Genomic DNA, 13,493 nt, shown 5'->3' with positions numbered 1-13,493 from the left:
GTAACGGATTGGCAGTCGTGGTGAAGGAATGAGGCACAGGAAGCAGCGAGCATAGGGTAGTGGCGTATTTAATTTACACTCACTCATCAAACAAAATACTCCCAAACACAGGGGAGAAAATACACACGGCGTAAAATAGCGCCGACACGAACATGTGCCGTCACAATAGAAATAATCCCGCACAACACGGAAGCGGACCAGCTAACATAAATAGCCCCACTAATTAACCAAACTAAACACAGGTGCACAAAACCAAAAAGAACGGAAAACCAAAAAGGGAATCAGTGGTAGCTAATAGGCCGATGACGACGACCGCCGAGCGCCACCCGAGCAGGAGGGGGCGCCACCGTCGGTGGGAATCGTGACAGCCACACATGCTATATGGTACACTAAATAGCCACTACCAACTTAGCCTGCTCTAGCTTTGGTCTTGCAATGTATTAATATTATAGAAGTTAATACCCTAATTATGCATTGATATACTATAATTATTGCTTGTTATTATTTGCTATTTCTCTGTCTCCCTGTAGAAAAACATACATACAAACTACGTTACACACTGGCTGGCCAATTCTAACCAAAGCCAACCAAGACAAGAATCAGACTGTCAACTGAACTGTCAACTGTCAATCATATAATCTAACTCAACTGTACTGGGATTCAATCCATCAGAACAACCTTCCATGCCATGTACCCTCTTCTGAATATAAATACTATTTTCCGGGTTGGTGCTCCCAGTCTCTGGCAAGGTGTTGCACAACTCTTTATTAAGTGCTGTTACCAGCAGTGGAGGCTTGTCAGAGGAGGAAGGGGAGGACCATCCTCCTCAGTGAATTTCATAAAAATAAAAATTGCTAAACATTTTAAAAGTGATCCTTTTTAGATACAATTATACTAAATACAATCTCATGTCACCAAATAATTGATTAAAACACTGTTTTGCAATGAAGGTCTAGAGTAGCCTCAACAGCACTCTGTAGGGTAGCAACATGGTGTAGACGGAGGACAGCAAGCTTCCGTCCTCCTCTGAGTACATTGACTTCAATACATGGTTCTCCCTTCCATAGACTTGCACAGTAATTATGACAACTTCCGGAGGACATCCTCCAACCTATCAGAGCTCTTGCAGCATGAACTGACATGTTGTCCACCCAATCAAAGGATCAGAGAATTAATCTAGTACTGAAAGTGTAAACTACAGCTAGCTAGCACTGCAGTGCATAAAATGTTGTGAGTAGCTGACTCAAAGAGAGAGCGAGACAATAGTTGAAAAATTAATTTCTTCCAAAATGAAGGAAAAGCAAGATAGAGAGATTTCATAATTTTTTTCACTTTTAGTTTTACTTACTTAGCTAGCAAATGCAGCTAGCTAGTTTAGCCTGCTCAAACAGAGGGATGGTATGTCAGCTAGCTGTCTATGACTATCCAACACAACACTGGAACTCTTCCAAGTCAAGGTAAGTTTTTAGTTTTACTAACTTATTGCCACCAGGGCCTGCCGGTGTAAGTGCTAAACTGCTTACTGGCTGAACACTAACGTTACTGCATGATTGTAGCTGGTTTACTAACACAGTAGTTCTATTAGCTATGTTGACTATGGCGTTACTTTAGCTAATATGGGGACAACGATGTAGGCTGTGTGTAGCGGTTATGATATGATTTGGCTTGGAAATGTTTTTTTCGCCCGGTCTCATACAGCTGATGTGTTGTGCATTGAAGTCCACAATCGAAGGGAAAAGGTGAGGAGGAGAGTGCATTGATGCGAGAAGGAATACCATGCGGCTGCTATGAAAGTGAACTGTGTTTACGCGTGATCAGGGGTGTATTCATTCCGTCGAATCTGTTGAACAACTTTTCTTAAACGGAAGCAAACGTAACAGGGACAGACATACCTGAATTTTGCTAATAGAAACTCTCATTTGCAACTGTTGGACTAATGATTACACCATGGGATCAGCTAGATGCAGGAGAGTGTCACTGTATTGAATGTGTCACGGTCTGTCACTTCAAATCTTTCTCTCGACCTGTGTGCACCTACTTTGTAAACTTTAATTCGTAGGCTAGGTTGTAGCAACCTCATGATGGGTGTAGGGAAAATGTGAGTTTCATGTAGTAGCCTAAACCTATCCCTGTTACATTAAAATGGGTGAATGTAATATGAATGACAGTCATCGAATATGCTGTAATAGAAATAAACGGCACCGACCACCACTGGTTAAAACACACCTTGTCATGTTTCAGAACACCTCAGGATGAATGTTTCAGTACACCTTACATTTGTCCCACTACCCTCACACCCATATGTTTCAGTACTCAAGCAAAATTAAGGTTTTGTCTCCTTTAATTAAGTTGGTGGCAGCTCACTTGCCACTAGTTTTAGTGTTTCAAAGCACCTCATTATTACATTGTGGTAAGTTATGGTATTTGTGGGACAGAATAATGCCCAATCAAGTGAAGTAGTCTCATGCATATGGAACAAACCCCTATGGATAATTCAATACAGCCTAAATATATGGCCTGCCTAAATGTATTGGCGAATTAAATGATTGATTTGGGAATGTTTGGCTCCTATGGTTTACTCTACGCCATAAAAAAATGGGCTGATACTTCAATGGCAAAGAGGAAAAGAGGGACTGCCTCAGATATAGTTCTTCATGCATGTTCCTCTGCCTCACACTTTTCGCGCGACTCGACGAAGGAGGGCTGACAAGAGCGCAGCGCGCACTGACTATCCTCGGGAACAACGAGGAGAGGCTGACTGCTTGATGGTCACTATGGATTTAAATTCTCTGTAAACCTCCTCAGCAGGTTGGACCGGAGGCTTTTTATTTCATCCACTGCAGGTATAAAGTTGCTGATACATCTCTGTATAATTTTTTCAGTTGGTATGTGGGGATGGTGAAACAATGACAAGACTAGCCTAAGTCATTGTCACAGCGAACTATTATATTTTGTGTTTAAATGCATATTTCAAAATGAATCATGTCAAATCAATTTCTCACGCAGGACAATAACACCCTTTAATCTGCATGCGTAATAACGATGTAATAAACATACAAGACGTGTATCATACAAGACGTGTATCTATTTTTCGATTGTTTTGTGAATTGATACAATGGTGTAATTATGAGTGTGATATAAAATGCAGTGAATTAATTATTTACTTTGGTCTTTTGCATCTTTAACTTGAACTGTAAAGAGAGCTGGTTAACCTGCAGCGCTTTGCATAGGTCGGACTCCGCTAGATGAAAGGGAATTCAAGCAGCGAGAGCAGGACATAATCGTTATATTTTTGAGTCTGAGCAAGCGTTAAAAAAGTTTTGTTATACAGACACAGACATGAAACTAGGCTTCAGTATGTATCTGTACAAAATGTGAGTATATGATTTGGTATACAAACATCCGGCAATCCCATTGACAGTTTAAAATAAGGAGCTACAAAGGTCTGACTTGGAGCGCATTGTTTCGGCCAAAGCATTTTAAAAAAAATCTTTATTTAACTAGTGAAGTCAGTTAAGAATAAATTCTTATTTACAATGACGGCCTACCCCGGCCAAACCCTAACGACGCTGGGCCAATTGTGCGCCGCCCTATGGGACTCCCAATCACGGCCAGTTGTGATACAGCCTGGAATCGAACCAGGGGCTGTAGTGACGCCTCTAGCACTGAAATACAGTGCCTTATTCCGCTGCGCCACTCAGGAGCAGAAACATCCACTTTTACCTTTCCTATTGTTTGGATGTGATTTAGTGACAGTCGAGCTCGAGGAGGGGAAGCCAATTCCTGTTCTATGGTGTCAGGTGTACAAACTAATCCAGGAGTATGACAATCATGTTGTGAGAGAGGAGTTTTCCCTGTCGCAAAACCCTCACCTGTCTTTGTCAGTCAGGTCGGAGTGCACTGTGCAAGGCTGTCAGAAGGTCATATTGTCGATGCTGCGTGCATTGCGTGTTCAGTCATTACACACTGTAAGACTTTTCTGTCATTTCAACAGTAAAACACTGTAGAACATACAGTAAAATACTTTATAGGTTTTACAGAATGAAATTGCATTGCATTATGGGTAAAATGCAGAAAAATACTATTATTGGTAGCCTATTATTGGTAGCCTCTTGTGAAAATTACTTTAACATATTGCATTTCACGGATGGGCCCTCTGATCAATTTCCACCAGGGGTCTCAACTTACTGTTACAAGTTAGAATAGTAGAATACACAAGGTGCAATATGTAAACTTGGTTGTGGATCAGCAGTTCTTCTCTTGTTTTGTCAGTCACTGATAGTCAGTCAATTAGCCTATGTCAGCTAACATTTTTTAGATAGGATTTTGATCTCCACCCTATTGCAAAATGTGTATAATTGGAGGAAATGAGCTGACATGTGTTGTACAATCTTCTCTCCGCCCCATGGCAAAATGTGTAGAATTGCACGAAATTGACTCCAAAATGAAGTTTTACTGTCTAAAACTAATCTCTACTGTCAAGAGGGGGGCCACAATTTTTTTTATTGCAATTGGGGACAGCAATTGCGGCCCCTCATGATAAGTTCAGGTTTTTGGTGGCCCCCAACCCCATCAAAGATTCCCATCCCTGTATTGCTTTACAGTAATAGGTTATGTATACTGGAGACAAAAAATGTCCGTTTCAGGGGCCAACCTCATGCTGTCAGGTGAGACGCATGAAGCTCAGACCATTTTAGTAAATATCTTTTTGAAGCGGCGGTGAAGTGGACAAATATTTTCAGCACCTTCTGGGTACACTGTTAAAATATCTTGTTGTTTTTACAGTATTATACAATACAACTAACCTGTGATTTTAGGTGGAACTGGTAAATTGTACCTTAAATTCCAATGAAACATTGGTTTAACAGTATACATTTCTGTAAAGATCTACTGTATTTCAAATGGTACTATAATTACACCCAGCAGAATACAGTACCCTACCGTATTTTTGGTGGCTGCATGGTATTGTTATTTCTGACTCATCAACATATTTTGAGGTGTGCCTTGTAAGAGGCAACATTTGTTGCACCCGTGAGTGAGAGTGCTGTACCAATTTAACTGATATGTGCTAGTAGTGTCCCAACAATGAAATGTGTATAGGGGGCGTAGTAGAGGAGCAGCAAGTCTAAAACCTTTAATGGTTGAGTGTTTGCCATGCCCTTGGTCTGTTTTGTCCTGTAGTCACTGCGGGTTTGGAAGCCTTTGTTAAGGCCTCTAGAAGTGCAAGTGATATTAAAGACCAAATATTAATATCCACTGAGTGTACAAAACATTAGGACCTGCGTTGCAGCTCTTGACACAAACCGCCTGGCATCTACCATCATACCCCATTCAAAGACACTTGCATATTTTGTCTTGCCCATTCACCCTCTGTCTTCTCCCATTAATCTATAGTGATAATCTATACTGATTGAAGTGGATTTAACAAGTGACATCAATAAGGGATCATAGCTTTCACCTGGATTCACCTGGTCAGTCTATGTCATGGAAAGAGCAGGTGTTCTTAATGTTTTGTACACTCAGTGTACATTTCATATGCTGTAATATGTAAACACATTACCTGGCAGCCAACCTGCTTGCACCAATCCAATTACAGTAAAACTGTAAATTGCAAACCCAGCCTCCCCTCAATGAATTTCATCCATCCATTAATGGATTCATTAGTTCAATACAATTACCGAAAAAAGACTACAATAAGAGTATTAGTACCGTCAAACTGGTTTCGGTAACATGCTGTACAGTAAATTGACAGCATTATACTGGCATCAGAGTTGCCATCATATTACTGTAACTGTATAACTGTATTAGACAGCACAATTTTTTTTACTGTAAAACATTCTACAGCATCCCTGCTGTAAAGCAAATTACAGTATTTACCTGGCAACTCTACTGCCAGTATAATGCTGTAAATTATGAGAGAAAAGTTTTACAGTGTAGCCTATCAAGTTCGTATTGTAGGTTGCGGCTATCCACACTGTAAGTGAGAGACTTGAGTAACTTGTAACTGATAAAGTGTTTGGTTTATCATGTAAGACAAAAAGACTGATTGCATTTTGGTTTGGTTTGCACTAGTTCTTCTTGTCAATATTTCCTGTAAAGTTTGACTAATATGTGCTCACACATTATACATTTTCTTAAACTCAAGGGCCCCCCTCAAATCGGAAGTGTCATTAGGTCTGGGCCCTATGTGCTGTCAATGTGCATGTGATACATTTTGGTTTGGTTACATTTGGATTGTTACTTAAGTTCAGTCCAATTACTTAAAAATGCACTCCTGTTTCTTAATCACAACAAATTCATAAGATATTGCACAAATTGGAACATCATTTATAACATATCACACAAATTGTAAAATTCGCATCAGATCAAAATCCAATCAAATGTGATTTATTGGTCGTGTACACATATTTAGCAGATATTATCGCAGGTGTAGTGAAATGCTTATGTTTCTGCTTATGTTTCTAGCTCCAACAGTGCAGTAATACCTGACAATACAAAACAATACACGGAAATCCCAAAAAGAAAAAGAAAGGAATTAAGAAATATATATATTTTTTGAACGAGCAATGTCAGAATCCGGAATATAAATATAATGTACATGTATATTGTCACGGGTCTCGTAGGGATTTGACCAAAACGCAGCGGGAACGTGTAAACTCATCTTCTTATTTTATTAAAGAAGGAAAACAAAAGAAACACGTATACAAAAACAACAAACGACACTAAACAGTCCCGTCAGGTGCACGAACACAAAACAGGAAACAACTACCCACAAAAACCCCATGGAAAACACCCCTACTAAATAGGACCTTCAATTAGAGGCAACGAGGAACAGCTTCCTCCAATTGAAGGTCAAAACAATAAACTAGACACAGAAATAGAAAAACTAGAAAATAGAACATAGAAATACAGAACATAGAACACTACCCAAAAACCCCGACAACACAAACACACCCCTGCCATGTCCTGACCAAACTACAATAATAAACAACCTCTTTTACTGGTCAGGACATGACAGTACCCCCCAAAGGTGCAGACCCCGGAAGCACCTCACACAAAAATAAACACACAAAGAAAATAAACTCCAAAACAAAAAATAATCCTAACTAAAGGGAGGGAAGGGAGGGTGGCCACCGTCACCGACGGTTCTTGTGCTACATCCCCCTCCTCCCCAACCTCCTACTACGGAGGTGGCTCAGGCTCTGGCCTTACTCCCCAACCTAACCTGTCCACCCCCGCTAAATGCTTATTATATTTTACCCCTCCTGAAGTCTCTGGGCTATGGCGCATCGCTGAAGACCTCGGGCTGATGCGCGTCGCTGGAAACCTCGGGCTGATGCGCGTCGCTGGAGACCTCGGGCTGATGCGCGTCGCTGGAGACCTCGGGCTGATGCGCGACACTGGAGACCTCGGGCTGATGCGCGACGCTGGAGACCTCGGGCTGAAGGGCGTCGCTGGAGACCTCAGACTGGAGGGTGACTCTGGGAGCTCCGGACTGGAGGGCGACTCTGGGAGCTCCGGACTGGAGGGCAACTCTGGAAGCTCCAGACTGGAGGGCAACTCTGGGAGCTCCGGTTCCGGACTGTAAGGTGACTCTGGGAGCTCCGGTTCCGGACTGTAAGTCGACTCTGGGAGCTCCGGTTCCGGACTGTAGGGCGACTCTGGGAGCTCCGGTTCCGGACTGTAGGGCGACTCTGGGAGCTCCGGTTCCGGACTGTGGGCCGTCTCTGCTGGCTCCGGACTGTGGGCCGCCGCTGTCGGCTCCGGACTGTGGGCCGTCTCTGCCGGCTCCGGACTGTGGGCCGTCTCTGCCGGCTCCGGACTGTGAAACCGTCTCTGCAGGCTCCGAACTGTGGGCCATCTCTAGACGAGGTACTGTTGCCGGAAGCTCTGGACGGGGCACTGTTGCCGGACACTCTGGATGGGGCACTGTTGCCGGACACTCTGGACGGGGCACTGTTGCCGGACGCTCTGGACGGGACACTGTCGTCGGAAGCTCTGGACAGGGACTGCGCACTGAAGGCCTGATGCGTGGGGCTGGCTTAGGAGGCGCCAGACTAGGGACACGCACCACAGGGCTAGTGCGAGGAGCAGGAGCAGGACGAGCTGGACTGGCGTGATGCACTGGAGGCCTGGTGCGTGGGGCTGGTACTGGAGGTACCAGACTGGAGACACGCACCCCAAGGCTAGTGCAAGGAACGGGAACAGGACATACTAGACTGGGCTGACGCACTGGAGGCCTGGTGCGTGGTGCTGGCTTTGGAGGCGCCAAACTAGAGACACGCACCTCAGGGCTAGTGCGAGGAGCAGGAACTGGATACACTGGGCCATGAGTAAACACTGGAGGTCTGGGCTGTGCAGAGGCCTGATGGCTGCCGTGCGTAGAGCGGGCGTAGGGTAGCCTGGGCCTAAGAGGCGCACTGGTGGACAGATGTGCTGCGCAGGCATCCTCCTTCCAGGCTGGATGCCCAATCTAGCACGGCACTTGCGAGGGGCTGGGATCGCTCGCGCTGGACTGTGCGTGCGCATTGGCGAGATCGTGCGCACTTCCCGCATACACCGGCGCTCTTCTGATCCGCTGCTCCCCATAATAAGCAGGGGGAGTTTGTTCAGGTCTACTGCCTGCCCTAGCCAATCTCCCCGTGTGCCCCCCCCCAAAAAAAAATTGGGGGCTGCCTCTCAGGCTTCCTTGCTAGCCATGTCCCAGCATAGCATTCTCTGTCATCTCCAGCCTTCCTCCATGGTCCTTCTCCCGCTAGTATCTGCTCCCAAGTCCAAAACTCCTTATAGCTCTGCTGCTGCTCCTTCCTCCGCTGCTTGGTCCATTGGTGGTGGGTAGTTCTGTCACGGGTGTCGTAGGGATTTGACCAAAACGCAGCGGGAACGTGTAAACTCATCTTCTTATTTTATTAAAGGAAAACAAAAGAAACACGTATACAAAAACAACAAACGACACTAAACAGTCCCGTCAGGTGCACGAACACAAAACAGGAAATAACTACCCACAAAAACCCCATGGAAAACACCCCTACTAAATAGGACCTTCAATTAGAGGCAACGAGCAACAGCTTCCTCCAATTGAAGGTCAAAACAATAAACTAGACGTAGATATAGAAAAACTAGAAAATAGAACATAGAAATACAAAACATAGAACACTACCCAAAAACCCCGACAACACAAACACACCCCTGCCACGTCCTGACCAAACTACAATAACAAACAACCTATTTTACTGGTCAGGACGTGACATAGATGATGCTGGGTATAGACATTACAGACTGTATATGAATAGAAGATATCTGTACAGCCGTAGTTACAGTTGAAGTCGGAAGTTTGCATACACTTAGGTTGGAGTCATTAAAACTCGTTTTTCAACCACTCCACAAATTTCTTGTTAACAAACTATAGTTTTGGCAAGTCGGTTAGGACATCTACATTGTGCATGACACAAGTAATTTTCCCAACCATTGTTTACAGACAGATTATTTCCCTTATAATTCACTGTATCCCAATTCCAGTGGGTCAGAAGTTTACATACTCTAAGTTGACTGTGCCTTTAAACAGCTTGGAAAATTCCAGAAAATGATGTCGTGGCTTTAGAAGCTTCTGATAAGCTAATTGACATAATTTGAGTCAATTGGAGGTGTACCTGTGGATGTATTTCAAGGCCTACCTTCAAACTCAGCGCCTCTTTGGTTGACATCATGGGAAAATCAAAAGAAATCAGCCAAGACCTCAGAAAAAAAACGTAGATCTCCATAAGTCTGGTTCATCCTTGGGAGCAATTTCCAAACGCCTGAAGGTACTACGTTCATCTGTACAAACAATAGTACACAAGTATAAACACCATTGGACCACGCAGCCATCATACTGCTCAGGAAGGAGGTGCATTCTGTCTCCTAGAAATGAACGTTCTTTGGTGTGAAAAGTGCAAATGAATCTCAGAACAACAGCAAAGGACCTTGTGAAGATGCTGGAGGAAACAGGTACAAAAGTATCTATATCCACAGTAAAACGAGTCCTATATCGACATAACCTGAAAGGCTGCTTAGCAAAGAAGAAGCCACTGCTCCAAAACTGCCATAAAAAGCCAGACTATGGTTTGCAACTGCACATGGGGACAAAGATCGTACTTTTTGGAAAAATGTCCTCTGGCCTGATGAAACAAAAATAGAACTGTTTGGCCATAATGACCATCATTATGCTTGGAGGAAAAAGGGTGACGCTTGCAAGCCGAAGAACACCATCCCAACCGTGAAGCACGGGGCTGGCAGCATCAAGTTGTGTGGGTGCTTTGCTGCAGGAGGGCCTGGTGCACTTCACAATATAGATGAAATCATGAGAGAGGAAATGTATGTGGATATATTGAAGCAACATCTCAAGACATCAGTCAGGAAGTTAAAGCTTGGTTGCAAATGAGTCTTCCAAATTAACAGTGACCCCAAGCATAATTCCAAAGTTGTGGCAAAATGGCTTAAGGACAACAAAGTCAAGGTATTGGAGTGGCGATCACAAAGCCCTGACCTCAATCCTAAAGAAAATATGTGGACAGAACTGAAAAAGTGTGTGCTAGCGAGGAGGCCTACAAACCTGACTCAGTTACACCAGCTTTGTCAGGAGGAATGGGCCAAAATTCACCCAACTTATTGTGGGAAGCTTGTGGAAGGCTACCCAAAATGTTTGACCCAAGTTAAACAATATAAAGGCAATGCTACCAAATACTAATTGAGTGTATTTAAACTTCTGACCCACTGGGAATGTGATGAAAGAAATAAAAGCTTCAATAAATCCTCTCTACTACTAACATTTCACATTCTTAAAATAAAGTGGTGATCCTAACTGACCTAAGACAGGTCATTTTTACTAGGATTAAATGGCAGGAATTGTGAAAAACTGAGTTTAAATGTATTTGGCAAAGGTGTATGTAAACTTCCGACTTCGACTGTATATAGGATGATCCTTGACTGGAATACAGTAAATACATATAAAGTAGGTAAAACAGTATGTAAACATTATTAAACTGACCAGTGTTCAATGACTACAGTATGTACATAGGGCAGCAATTTCTTAGGTGCAGGGTCGAGTACCGAGTGGTTAGTAACAGTGACTAATGTTCAGCGCAGTGTACTGGGCGGAGGCCGGCTAGTGGTGACAATTTAACAGTCTGATGGCCTGGATCTAGAAAGTTCGTTTTTCAGTCTCTCGGTCCCAGCTTTGTTGCACCTGTACTGTCTCCACCTACAAGATGGTAGCGGGGTGAACAGGCCATGGCTCGGGTGGCTGAGGTCCTTGACGATCTTCTTGGCCCTTCTGTGACACCGGGTGCTGTAGATGTCCTGGAGGGCAGGCAGTGTGCCCCCGGTGATGTGTTGGGCTGACTGCACCACCCTCTTGAGAGCCCTGCGGTTGTGGACGGTGCAGTTGTCGTAGCAGGCGCTCTCAATCGTGCATCTGTAGAAGTTTGTGAGGGTCTTAAGGGCCAAATGGAATGTGTTCAGCCTCCTGAGGTCTTCTTCACCACACCCTTGCTTAGTGAAATTTCTCATCCTCTCCATTGCGGCCCCGTTGATGTGGATGGGGGCGTGCTCCTTCTGCTGTCTCCTCAAGTCCCTCACCTCCTCCCTGTAGGCTGTCTAGTTGTTGTTGGTAATCAGGCCTACCACTGTTGTGTCATCTGCAAACTTGATGATTGAGTTGGAGACATGCTTGACCACGCAGTCCTGGGTCAACAGGCATTACAGGAGGGGGCTGAGCATGCACCCTTGTGGAGCCCCTGTGTTGAGGATCAGCATAGCGGAGGTGTTCTTGCCTACCTTCACCACCTGGGTTTGGCCCGTCAGGAAATCCAGGACTTAGCGAGCTTAGCGGGGTTAGGACCCAGGGCAGCGAGCTTAGTGATGAGCTTGGTGTTGAAGGCTGAGCTGTAGTCAATAAACAGCATTCTTACATAGGTATTCCTCTTTTCCAGATGGGATAGGGCAGTGTGCAGTGTGATAGCAGGTGCATCCTCCATGGATCTGTTGGGGCGGCATGCAAATTGTACTGAATCTAGGGTGATATCATATAAATTGCTACATTTGTAACATATCACATGAAATGGATGACCTAGTGTACAACTGGATGACACAGTAAACAAAAAACAGGGACCCGTTTTGGCTCGTGAGCACCACTTTCAAAACTACTGTTTGAAATTATACATAGGTTAGAGACTGCATCGTTAACTCAATATCTGCTTTGGAATTACTATGTGTTTACACACATCACATACTAGTTTAACTGTAGGGCCCCTGAAACCGGCAATGACATTAGCTCAGGGTCTCCAGAAAGATTCGCTGCTACACCACCCTTTCACTTCCTGCCCAGACCGTCATGTGGCAGATGCTTTTTGGGATGTGGGATGAAATGCAGTGTCCTTGTAGTGTCAACACACTGTGGTCACTTTCACTTGCTAGGTTGTCTTATGACCTATGATGTCCCATCGAATCAATCAATCAATCAATCAATCAATCAATCAAATGTATAAAACCCTTTTTGCGTCAGCAGTTGTCATAAAGTGCTTTTGCAGTAACATAGACCACAACATATTTCTAGAAGGAAGACCTGGAGAGGAACCAGGCTCTTCTGGCTGCACTAGTTAGAGATTACAGGTAGGCTACACTGAGTATGTTTACATGCACATATTATGCAATAGTCATGTAAACACCTTACTGTGCTTATCTTAATTGAAGTAAGTGTGCGCCGATTTAAACACCTTGTTTTCTGAGCAATCATTCAAATTATTAGGACATGTAAACACCTTAATTGGCGTTTAAGCTCTGTATTTGATCTGCGCATGTCTGACCCCCAGCCGAGTGAGTCTCTGTCTTTAGCGCTAGCAAAGTGAGTTCGGAACAACTGAATGTATATGCGTCTTAGAAATAGTTTTCACATACAAACTTTATATGTCCGAACTCAGAATCAAATATACTTCCCAAAAATAACATGGTCAGGGGCCTCCCGAGTGGCACAGCGGCCTAAGGAACTGCATCGCAGTGCGAAAGGCGTCATTACAGACCTGGGTTCGATCCAAGGCTGTGTTGCAGCCAGCCGCGATTGGGAGACACATGAGACGGCGCACAATTTGTCCAGTGTCGTCCGGGTTACGGGAGTTTTTGTCTGGCTAGGATTTCCTTGTCCCATCGCGCTCGAGTGACTCCTTGTGGCTGTCCGGGCGCATGCCCGCTGACTTTGGTCACAAGCTGTATGGTGTTTCCTCTGACACATTGGTGCGGCTGGCTTCCGGGTTAAGCGAGCATGTATCAAGAATCAGTACGGTTTGGCAGGGTTGTGTTTTGGAGGACACATGGCTCTCGACCTTCACCTCTACCGAGTCCGTACGGGAGATGCAGAAATGGAGCAAGACTGTAACTACCAATTGGATATCACGAAAAAGGGGTACAAAATAAATAACATGGTCGCTGTGGTAGAACATTTATTTTGATTTGCCAATCAA

The 13,493-nt window shown here is 44.3% G+C and overlaps 1 protein-coding gene across 4 annotated transcripts in view; it reads left to right on the top strand.

Annotated features, from left to right (window-relative positions):
- The first annotated feature begins 2,666 nt into the window (after nucleotides 1-2,666).
- LOC106573096 (anoctamin-1) overlaps nucleotides 2,667-13,493 on the top strand; it is a 70,702-nt gene continuing 59,875 nt past the window's right edge. For all 4 annotated transcript variants that reach the window (XM_014147797.2, XM_045696892.1, XM_014147795.2 and 1 more), the window contains exon 1: nucleotides 2,667-2,843. The gene's annotated coding sequence lies outside the window, so the exon portion shown is untranslated. The remainder of the gene's footprint in view (nucleotides 2,844-13,493) is intronic.

The sequence above is a fragment of the Salmo salar genome, chromosome ssa16, assembly GCF_905237065.1.
Source record: "Salmo salar chromosome ssa16, Ssal_v3.1, whole genome shotgun sequence".
NCBI lineage: Eukaryota > Metazoa > Chordata > Actinopteri > Salmoniformes > Salmonidae > Salmo > Salmo salar.
The sequence above is the reverse complement of the archived record's forward strand: the minus strand, read 5'-3'. Positions and strand labels throughout refer to the sequence as shown.